At 36.9% G+C, this 10,218-nt stretch overlaps 1 protein-coding gene across 8 annotated transcripts in view; it reads left to right on the top strand.

The window, feature by feature from the left end:
- The window catches only part of SORBS2 (sorbin and SH3 domain containing 2), a 73,644-nt gene that overhangs the window by 53,291 nt on the left and 10,135 nt on the right, over nt 1–10,218 (top strand). The gene's annotated exons all lie outside the window — the stretch shown is intronic.

Here is a 10,218-nt window from a genome sequence, read left to right as displayed (position 1 = left end):
ATTTATTTCATTAGTTTTAGGACAGTTCAATTGTTTCATTTGAACTAGTAGCTAAAGATGATTATCTTTCTCAATATGTAATTTGACAGTGACTTTGCTTCCTGAATTGGTTAGTTAGGAAAGGCTATTCTACTTTCTATACTCACAGTGTGAATTTTTTTCTCATTTTTCTGTTGAATTATATTCTTTTTTATGGATGGTATTTAGGGGTTTTTTCCTTTTTCTCATTAACGTCAAAGTATATAACTTTTAAGTTGCCAAGGAATTACTTCCAAAATATTTGTAAGTACTTCCCAACATTTAAAAAATGTATTAAGTTGCACAATTTATTAATTATGTTAATTGAGATCAAGGCTGGAACATGGAAAAATAAACCATCTAGAGCTAGTAAAATAAAATCAATATTTCAGACATGACTAAAGTATGAAGTCAGGTCATGTTCCAGTGCAAGACAAGACCATTTTAAGATAGTGTCCCCAGGGACCTAAACTACTCCTTGAAAATGAGTCTTAAAAGGATTTTACATAAGTAAATGACCTAAGAATCTACTATCTTAAGAGGGGCATTTCCTTTTAAAAGGGATAAGGCTAGGCATTTTATTTATTTGCATCCTCTTTAAAGACCAGGTTTCAGTTGTGAGTTAATTACCCTCCATCCTATATCGTTGGATAAATGGAACAGTGTGGTACTATCCAATTTTGTTTGATTGATTATAAAGTTTTCCAGAATCTTCGTAAGTATATTTACTTCACCACCAGAGCTTAGCATTTAGAGATCAACATCCTACCTTCAGTAGTTTCTACTTGTAAAAAGAAAAAATAAGAATCTTCATCCATATATTTGTCTTACCCACCATTCAGTTATCTTAAAAGAACCACCAGAGAAATTTCAAAGCAACTGTACCTTCAAATAAAATGTTATAAGGAAGAAAAGCATGTATGTGCAAAGGCTTATTTAAACACATTTAAGAAATTCTTCCATATGCCCTAATTATCAATGGCAATGTCATATTTTAGAACACAATGTTTTCATCTTCAGTGTGTATATAATTTAAATGTAATTAAATGTATCTTCAGCTTTTTCTTATAATACCAGATTTTAAATAGAGGAATGTACACATTTCACCAATAACTAATTAGTGTTTTGTTCTCACTACTGGGAAAAAAATACATTGAAAAGCTTATGCTCATAACTTGAAAGAAATATTTAATGGTTTTATCCCAACTCATAATCCATGCTATGATGGCATTGGCTTAATGAAGGAAATTCCTTAGTAGTGTTGCATTAAATTATTTTCAGAAAGAGAACTATTATGTAATTCTAAATGATGATATCCAAAATATACTAAATATTACATATCCTGTTTTCTGATTTTACAAATAGAGGAAAGAACTCATTAATGATTTAGGAATCATTCTTTCACACATTCAAATTACATTTCTTGACAGATTATTTCTATTTTAGGGGAGACTTAAATGTAAGTTGATATTATTTTGATATTTCTGCATTTAGTACAGTAGAATGCAATTCTAATGCTTTTGGAAGACAAGATGATTGTATGATTTTTGTATTACAGGTATGTTTTTGTGATATATGGATACCAGGATACTTAATTTGACTTTCAGTATAAGTCAAAATAAGCATAAGTCCATTGTAAAGCTAAACATTTTCAATCTGCTGACATGTATGTTGGTGACTATGGTGGTAATGGCACTAGAGTTGTAACAGCAGATAGCAACAGTGATAGTGGTAGTAATAATGATAATAGAATTTAAAGCTCTTTCTTTTTTTTTTTTTTTTGAGACAGAGTCTCACTGTGTTGCCCAGGCTAGAGTGCCGTGGCTTCAGCCTAGCTCACAGCAACCTCAAACTCCTGGGCTTAAGCAATCCTTCTGCCTCAGCCTCCCAAGTAGCTGGGACTACAGGCATGCGCCACCATGCCCGGAAATTTTTTTTTTCTGTATATTTTTAGTTGTCCAATTAATTTCTTTCTATTTTTAGTAGAGACGGAGTCTCTCTCTTGCTCAGGCTGGTCTCGAACTCCTGAGCTCAAACAATCCGCCCACCTCGGCCTCCCAGAGTGCTAGGATTACAGGCATGAGCCACCGCGCCCAGCCAGCTCCTTCTTTCCAATCCACATAATATTCCTCTCCATGAGAGAAAGTGAAAGTAAAAAGTAGTGATCTTGAATTATTACATATTTCACAGACATTCAAAATCTAACTATTAAAAACTTTTGTGCTGCATAACAAAGGGCATAAAATAGAACTCTAGACAATAAAGGAACTTCTGTAGACTATCAAACGAGACTTAGGTAGTTTATACCTTATTAAAAACTCAACATTTACAGAGCTTAATGTGAGTGGCTATCTACCCAGGCACAAACCACATGTTCAGTCTCACTTTATATCAGGAGCTAAGCAGCCTTGAGTCCTGAATCTTGTATTAAGATGTCCTCATGAGTTTTGTAACACATTTATGCCACTCCATGTGAGATGACTTTAAAAAAAAAAAGGCTAAATAAGTTAAACTAATGCCCCATTCCTATTATAGGATACAGAAGTCAAAAGTTAAGTGGAGAAAACATTGTGTCCTTATACATACGAAGGCCCCAAACCAAGAGTGTTGGCTCCATGAGTAGAGCGTTGTCCTGAACAGTCAGCTAGAAAGTGCATCTCCAGAATCTTTTTGAAGATTTTTTTCCAAACCAAAGTCATCTACCTAGAAAGAACTAAAGTGAAAGGTTGTCTATTAACCTCTCTTAAGGCTTTTATACTTGTATATAGCATGTAGCGTTTTTTCTAGTCCAGCAAAGATAGATAAATGTATTAGAATGTTAGTAGATGGCACTTCTAGAACTACTTGTAATGAATTGCATAAAAATTTAGATATACTGTTTTATTTAATATACCCAAAATATATTGATAATATTAAGATATACAGAAGTATGCTTTTACTTTAGGAGATTAAGCTTCACAAATTACACTTCCTCAGGTTTACATAAATGTCAAGCTTTCGAGAGAGAACGGGAGTCTTAGCAGAAGTTTACTCTTCCATTAGCATCATATGTGCCTTTTCTTTGTAAATATTTACTTTGGATTTTTTTTAAACTTTGAAACAGTAGTTATGTAAGTTCAGTTTCCATTCTGATCGTGGCATTCTGTTCTGGAAAAATATTTTTCAGAACATATTCACCTAGAAATGTGTTCATGTGTGATGGCCTAAAATATTTTATACCCTATATTCTAGTCACCTTGCAAACATAAGTGAGAAAATTGTGAAAGCTGAAATGATTGGGCACTCCTGCAGAAAGAAAGAATGCTAAACACATTCAGGAAATAAAAAAGACTTAACTGCTGCTTTTCATTCTACATTAACATTTCTTCAGAGTCATTGATACTACTAAATCAATATCTGGAAACCTACAGTATCTTTTAAACATAGTTTCAAATGTAGACTATTAAATCAAGTCTCTTAAGGTGTCCATCCTCATAATTTCTATGACAGCTCAGTCTTGTTTGACATTTAAGACCCCTTCCAAACTAGTATTATAGTTTTATTTTTGAAATAACTATTCTACTTAACATAAATGATTTCATGTGATTAAACTTCAGCAAAATATCTTCAAATCTATAAGTCTTGAAAATATCTTCAAATCTGTGTCTGTTATAACATAAAATTACTTTTATATTCACTACCACATCTTTCCTGCATTTCTCTGTCTCTGTGTTTCACTGCATTATTATTATGTTTCTTGTTTTTTTTTTTTTTAACTTCATAATCACTGCTCACTTCTAAGTTGACTTCCAGTGAACCAGCCCCTCCTCCCATACACCGAGTGTCACCTGGCTCAGGAACAGGAGCTCTCCAGGGAATTGCCCAGGGCTGGCTGTCCCTGACAGCTGTACACCCACCAGCAAACCGTTTGGCCCCAACACCATCTCTTTTTCTGGACAACTTCTTGGATGAATTGGAAAAGCTTAGTGCTTTAACCTTATTGGCTGACGAAGCCAAACCAAATATCCTAGAGGAGACTGTCCTCGAAATTAAGGAAGAGCCCTCTCTCCTCCTCCCACTGCCGCCAGCATCTGTACCTGCAGAGTCGCCTCAATCTCTGTTACCTGTGCCCCGCTTGGCTGCAGCCCAGTCTGACGCTGCAAAGCCACTTCAGGACCCCAGAAAGACAACTCAAAACAAATGTGCAGATTTGAAAAAAATGCAAAGGAGCTTTTCAGACCCTAAAAAGGTGCCTGAAGTCCTAGGCGATAAGTTTGTGGCCTCTACATGCACCGGTGTGGGTTCTCTGCCCATACCCCTCCCTGCCATTGGAGAGGAAGAGGAGGAAATCTGTGAGGGAGTTATGTCAGGCCTCCCGAGAGGGCAGCTAGAGTCTCAAGAACCAGATACCTTGTGGTGTGGCCACAATGGTACAGAGGTGACACCAAGCCTGCACATCGAAGAGGAAGAAGAGGAGGAGAAACTTGACTGCTTAAAATATCCAGTAGTCACCCCTACCCAACCTAGAGTCCCTAAGGAGGACAGCAATGCAGCAAAAACCAGTAATGAGGTATTTTAACTTTGCCTAATTACTGAAGAACTAACCAGTCTTATGATGATTAGCTAGTACAATTAATCATATTAATAAGCATCTACTTTGACGCTGCTTTAACAGGTTTTCTTACCAAAGAAACCGAGCGTTGTATAAACCAGGGATGGAAGGGTATATGAAAACACATTATATTTCAATTAAATGTTGTAAATGTATGATATAATCCATTATCCCATTATTTCTTTATGAACTATCTAAATTCATATTTTAAGTCTTTATAATTTATATATTTTCTAATTTTAATATGTTAATAATGATAGCTATAGCCGAGCTCTTCCTGAGTGTCGACACTATTCTAAGAACTCTACATCTTTAATTTTCCAAACCCAGTGAGGTGGTTGTTTTTAATATCTCCACTGTAGAAATGACGAAATTAATGCACAGAGATTAGTCCAATTCCAGGATGAGAAAACTATGCTCCATACTTTTGATGCAATGGCACTTTGCAAAATAATAGTACTAATGAAGAAAGAAAACAAAAAAGAAAAATAGCCCTGCAGTCCCCCTGTGACGTTTCTGAAGAGATCATTCTCTTCATGTTGGTGAGGTGACTGCTTAAGAACAGGGTCTGGCGTCTTCCTTTCACAAAGAACCTCGAACAATGGTTTTAATCAACAAAGGGAGAAAATACCCTGAAACTTTTTCTTGTAAAATTCTCCCTTTAAAAAAAAAAAAAACTCTCAACTATGTGTCCTGAGAATTAAAAAGCAAGGGTAATTACTGGCAAATATGGAAATTATGAAATAATTGAATGGTTCACATTATGCCACTCGACAAGCCATCTCCCCCACAGTTCCTCTATTTCAAAATAACCCAGCCAAGCCTGCATTTGTGTAAAACAAACACACGATTTAATAACAGAGATCATTCACTGCAGTAAGGCAAACATGTCTCTAAGTCAATTATGTCAATAACGAATTTTCCTTCAATTTAATCCCATTGAAAGGCATTTCGGCTTACGCCTGTCCTCCAGTCCTACCGAAGTTCTCTTGAGCCACATCAAATACCAGACAGTATATTGCCAGAACTTGTCTGCTATTGGAAAGAAAATAAAACATACTCACACACAAGAAGGCGAGCTTATTCACTGTCATGTTAAAGATCTTACTTTGAAAGAATACAAAACAATCAAGTCTATAGTTAGGGCAATATTCAGTATTTAATTGTGTTTCATCACTTTCCCCCCAAAAGCCTTATTTTCTTCTTATGAGTTTTGTTAGAAAATTTTGCTTCCAACAAATGTTTGACACTTTCCAGGAAACCTGATAGATATTAAGCCAAATTTCCTTCTCTTGCACCTTGCATCTCTTCAATAAGCACAAAGAAACAGGTGAGGTCTAAAGGTATCTGGAACCCAATTGTTAAGCATTCTATGACAAGGGTGTGTTCTTAGCCATCTCTGTTGCATTCCAGCATCTTCTCCATGCTAACTTCCCTCTACAAATCTTTGTCTGCTATGCCTGTGAGTCCCATATGAACGTACCAATTGATGCCTGCTGTGTGCAAACTGTACGAGCAGCCGGAGGAGCTGTGTGCAGACTGTAACCCTTCCCGCCCCGCTATGATTCGGAGTTTGGCATGCTGTGTGTGCATGGAAAAAACAAAACAAGAAAACTCCTCCTGAAGCCTGTATCATGAAGACGAGAACTAATTAACTTCTTATGCCTTTTCCAGGCTGACTTAAAAAGCGAGATATTTGTCCTGGGTAAGCCTCCTCGGAGCCCAGTGATGTCTAGGAGATCCTGCAGCTCACCTGTCAGAGGGCTCAGCGGTTCCCACAGGGTAGGGTCGGCATGCCCCCGCCTTGTGGCGCACATCCTGGCCAACCCCTCTCACCCCCTGTTCAGTGGGCCAGCTCTTTCTTAGTTATCTTTGCTGTGAACTGGCCATAAGTAGGGCTGGAGATACCCTTGAGGCGAAGTGACCATCATTTCCATGATGAGCTATGAAATCGGATCAACACAAAACTCCTATCCTAAGTCTTTGGGTACTGTGCTTCCCTTTTATGTGTGTGTGAGGTTTCCAAAATCCAAAAAGACATGATCAAATTCTCCACTATACAAATAAGGGGGTGGCATGTGTTGTTTTCTACATCTGTCTCATGTTTCTGTACTAAATCACTGCTTTTTAGTCTCTGTTTTTAGTGCATAGAGCAAAACCGTTGCCAATCATACACAGTACTCAACTCACTCACACACTTCCAGGAATGTTTGATTCTGTGTCGTTCAGTTTATTTGGAATTTTTTTTTTTTTTTTTTTTTGAGACAGGTTCTTGCTCTGTCGCCCAGGCTGGAGTACAGTGGCATGATCATAGCTCACTGGAGCTCAAACTCCTGGGATCAAGCGATCCTCCTGCCTCCGCCTCCCTAGCAGCTAGGACTACAGGCGCATTCCCCCACATCCAGCTTTTTTTTTTTCTTTCTTTTTGAGAGACAAGGTCTTGCTATGTTGCCCAGGCTGGTTTCAAACTCCTGGCCTCAAGCAATCCTTCCGTCTCGGCCTCCCAAAGTTCTGAGATTACAGGAATGGGCCACTGTGCTGGGCCTATTTGGATTATTTTTAATCTGTGATCCTTGTTTAAAAGTTTTTTGCTGCTCTGGTGATATGTGCTACGTTCACACAATACCCCTTTTCTCCCCAATACTGCTTTCTGGACTCTACATACTCCCAATTCCTTGACAGCTTTGATTGAACTTAAGGGTCAAATTACTTTCCCTTGAACTACTCAATTCCATAACATCCACAGCACTTTAAAACAAATGGACTCGAAATGGTACTATTGATTCTGAGAAATACTGCCAAGGAGTTTGGAAGTTTTCATCTGTGCATATAAGTTGGGATTCCTTTTACCATTTCTGTTTTAATGGACCCTGGTTTAACCTCAGCTGATCTATCACACAGCTATGGTTCTTCATTGCAAGTTCTCAAGGGCTTGATTTTAAAAACATTTTCCTATTCCAGTTTTTAAAATGTAGATACTGTTCTTGTTTATGATGTTTTTGTGCTTTTTGCTTTGCATAGTAAGACCTCATTTTGTTGCTGAGGCAGAGATTTGTGTTGCCATAGAGAGAGAGGAATATCAGTTTACAGGGAGTCTTAGACTCCACTGAACTGCCTTCCAGAGTCGAAACAGAAAGAAAGCTTTTTCTGCAATGAATAGGGCCCATCCATAAATATCCCGTAAGTCAGTAAGATGGTATGCTTCGGGGCACCGTAAGTTTTTTCTTGGCCACATTTTACATTATGTATTTGTATCTTAGACTACATGTGTTTGTGTGGACCGTAAATATTCTATTTTCTTTAAATTTATGCAAAGTTGTGTTATACCTTCATAATTTAAGAGGGAAAAATAATCCTATAACATAAACATGGTATTGCTATTAGGAGAATTCCATTTAATTCTGGATGAAAAGTACTAAAATTAGCATTTTATGAAAAAAAAAGATTTAAAACTGCTTATAATGCTTTCAAAGAGTTTTCCTCATTACTGTGTAAAGTAGCGGTCAATCCTTATTTGAGAATTATCTAATATTAGATATAGCTAATCCTCCAGAAATACCTCTGCAGACACAGATAAATAGATAGCTTTCAGACAAACTGTATCTCATTATCTGAGATGAGGAGTATATATTTCACTTACACCAGAGATTCTAGAATATTTCACACCAGCTTCCTTAAGAACAGTGGCTTGTAATTGGTTCTGGCTTTTGAAATTAGCATGTGTTTAAAACCTGTCTCTTTTGGGTCAATTTTCGACAACATTAAAAAATAGCTACACTAAAACAGAAAGAAACAATTGTCACATTGCCAAGAAAAAAGTTAGATATTTAGGATAGCATGAAAACATCAGGATGTTTCGTTGGATGTTCTCATTTTTCATTTTCTCATTTTCTCATTTTTCTCTTAAGACTCATCAAGGAAATATAAGCATAATATAATTCTCGTTCAAAATTTCCAGCACAGTGATTGTAATGTGTTAACTTGAAAACTATATTCCTAAGATCACAGTTCATGTAAGCCTCTGTGAATGTCACAAATGTATTTTGTTCTATATTTATCTTAAAACTGCTAAGAAGTTATGAGTAATAGAAATGCCTGAGCAGATAGTTAAAATAGAAATGAACACAGACCAACAAATACTGGTGGCTTACAAGTGATTCTGTCTCAAGAATTTAAAACATGGGAAGGGAAGAACGTGGTCAGAAAAACAGGTGAATATCTATTCCACATCACTCTGTGGGCTTTAAAATGTTCTTCCAAAATTAATCCAGGCTGAAGGAATTTAGAGCTGACCGCAAGCAAAAACAACTCTTAGCTTGTTGCTGCCACAGCTCACCAGTAGGTGGCAACAGAGTGCAGATACGCTACAAATCTGCTTCAGGTGCGTGCACACTGAGATCAGCAGCGACGGCAAAAGCTAGTCTTCTAAGTTGCTTGAATACCCACGTAGAACATACACACTGCCTGAGGGACAAAATAACATGCTGATTTGAACCAGTTAGGCCATATATTCACCACAGTGATCCCTCGTGCAGTAAAAAGTGTGAGTCAAAATTATTATTCTCTTTCTTTTTTTCTTATTTGTCATATTAAGTAATTATCCAATATCTTTGATTTTGGCCTACCAATTTGCAAAATGATGTTGAATTATTTCATCATGGTTTTTACATGACTGAGACACGTGAGAATTAACTGACCAAAGTCAGTTGTCACAGCTCTCTGACAACTGCATGTGTAAGGCTGGTGACCGGCACCTTTTGCATGTCAGAGGAAACATCTGTGGACATGTGGATTCCTTCCTGGGAACCCTGAGGGGGTCAGATTGTCATCTTGTCCAACTCATTGATTTTGGAGATAGTGAAGCTGAGGTGCAGCCCCAAGGTTATATAATAATCAATGCCAAAAGCAGACAGACACAAATATGCCCTTATGAATAACTATTAATGCTATTTATTCCTCTATTGGTCAAATACTTTTAAAAATAAATTAATTGAAATACAGTAATTGGTCAACTTTCCTTAAAACTGGCTCCTAGTTATCCACATTAACAAGGAGGTGATTCCTGTTAAAGGTAAACTTCGAAGAGTTCTAAGACTCAGCATGATGAGAGAAACACAACTTCTCTGCTAATAAAAGCTGTGATCAATTCTGGCCTGAGGATGTGAACAGTATAGAAAATGAATGATTGGGGGGGAATGGGGGGCAGGGTGTAAAGGATATGAGGGAAGAAAAAAGACATATTGGGAACAACAAGTAAAAGCAAGGACATTGCTAGCTGCCACACCCAGGAACACAAGACCCGTGCAATTCAGAGAGCCACACACTTGCATCAGTAGCCCAATTTGCATAATTATCAAGGGGACAGTTCATTTGTATGATTTATGAGCTTGGTTGAATCGAAGGAATTAAGCCCATAGAATTATAATGATGATAACTGAAAGAAGATATATAGACTCTGAATGTAGATTGTTTTATATTAACGAACAATTTGATTTCTAAAGTAGTATTCACATTTTAACATAAGATAGCAATGAAATGAGACCAACCAGTTTTACCAAGTATTGGATGCCATGACGTAAAAGTTAAAACTTTTACTCAAATTAAAAATA

This window comes from Propithecus coquereli, unplaced genomic scaffold, assembly GCF_000956105.1.
Source record: "Propithecus coquereli isolate 6110/MARCELLA unplaced genomic scaffold, Pcoq_1.0 Scaffold203, whole genome shotgun sequence".
Classification (NCBI taxonomy): domain Eukaryota; kingdom Metazoa; phylum Chordata; class Mammalia; order Primates; family Indriidae; genus Propithecus; species Propithecus coquereli.
This window is presented reverse-complemented; position numbering and strand designations above follow the sequence as displayed.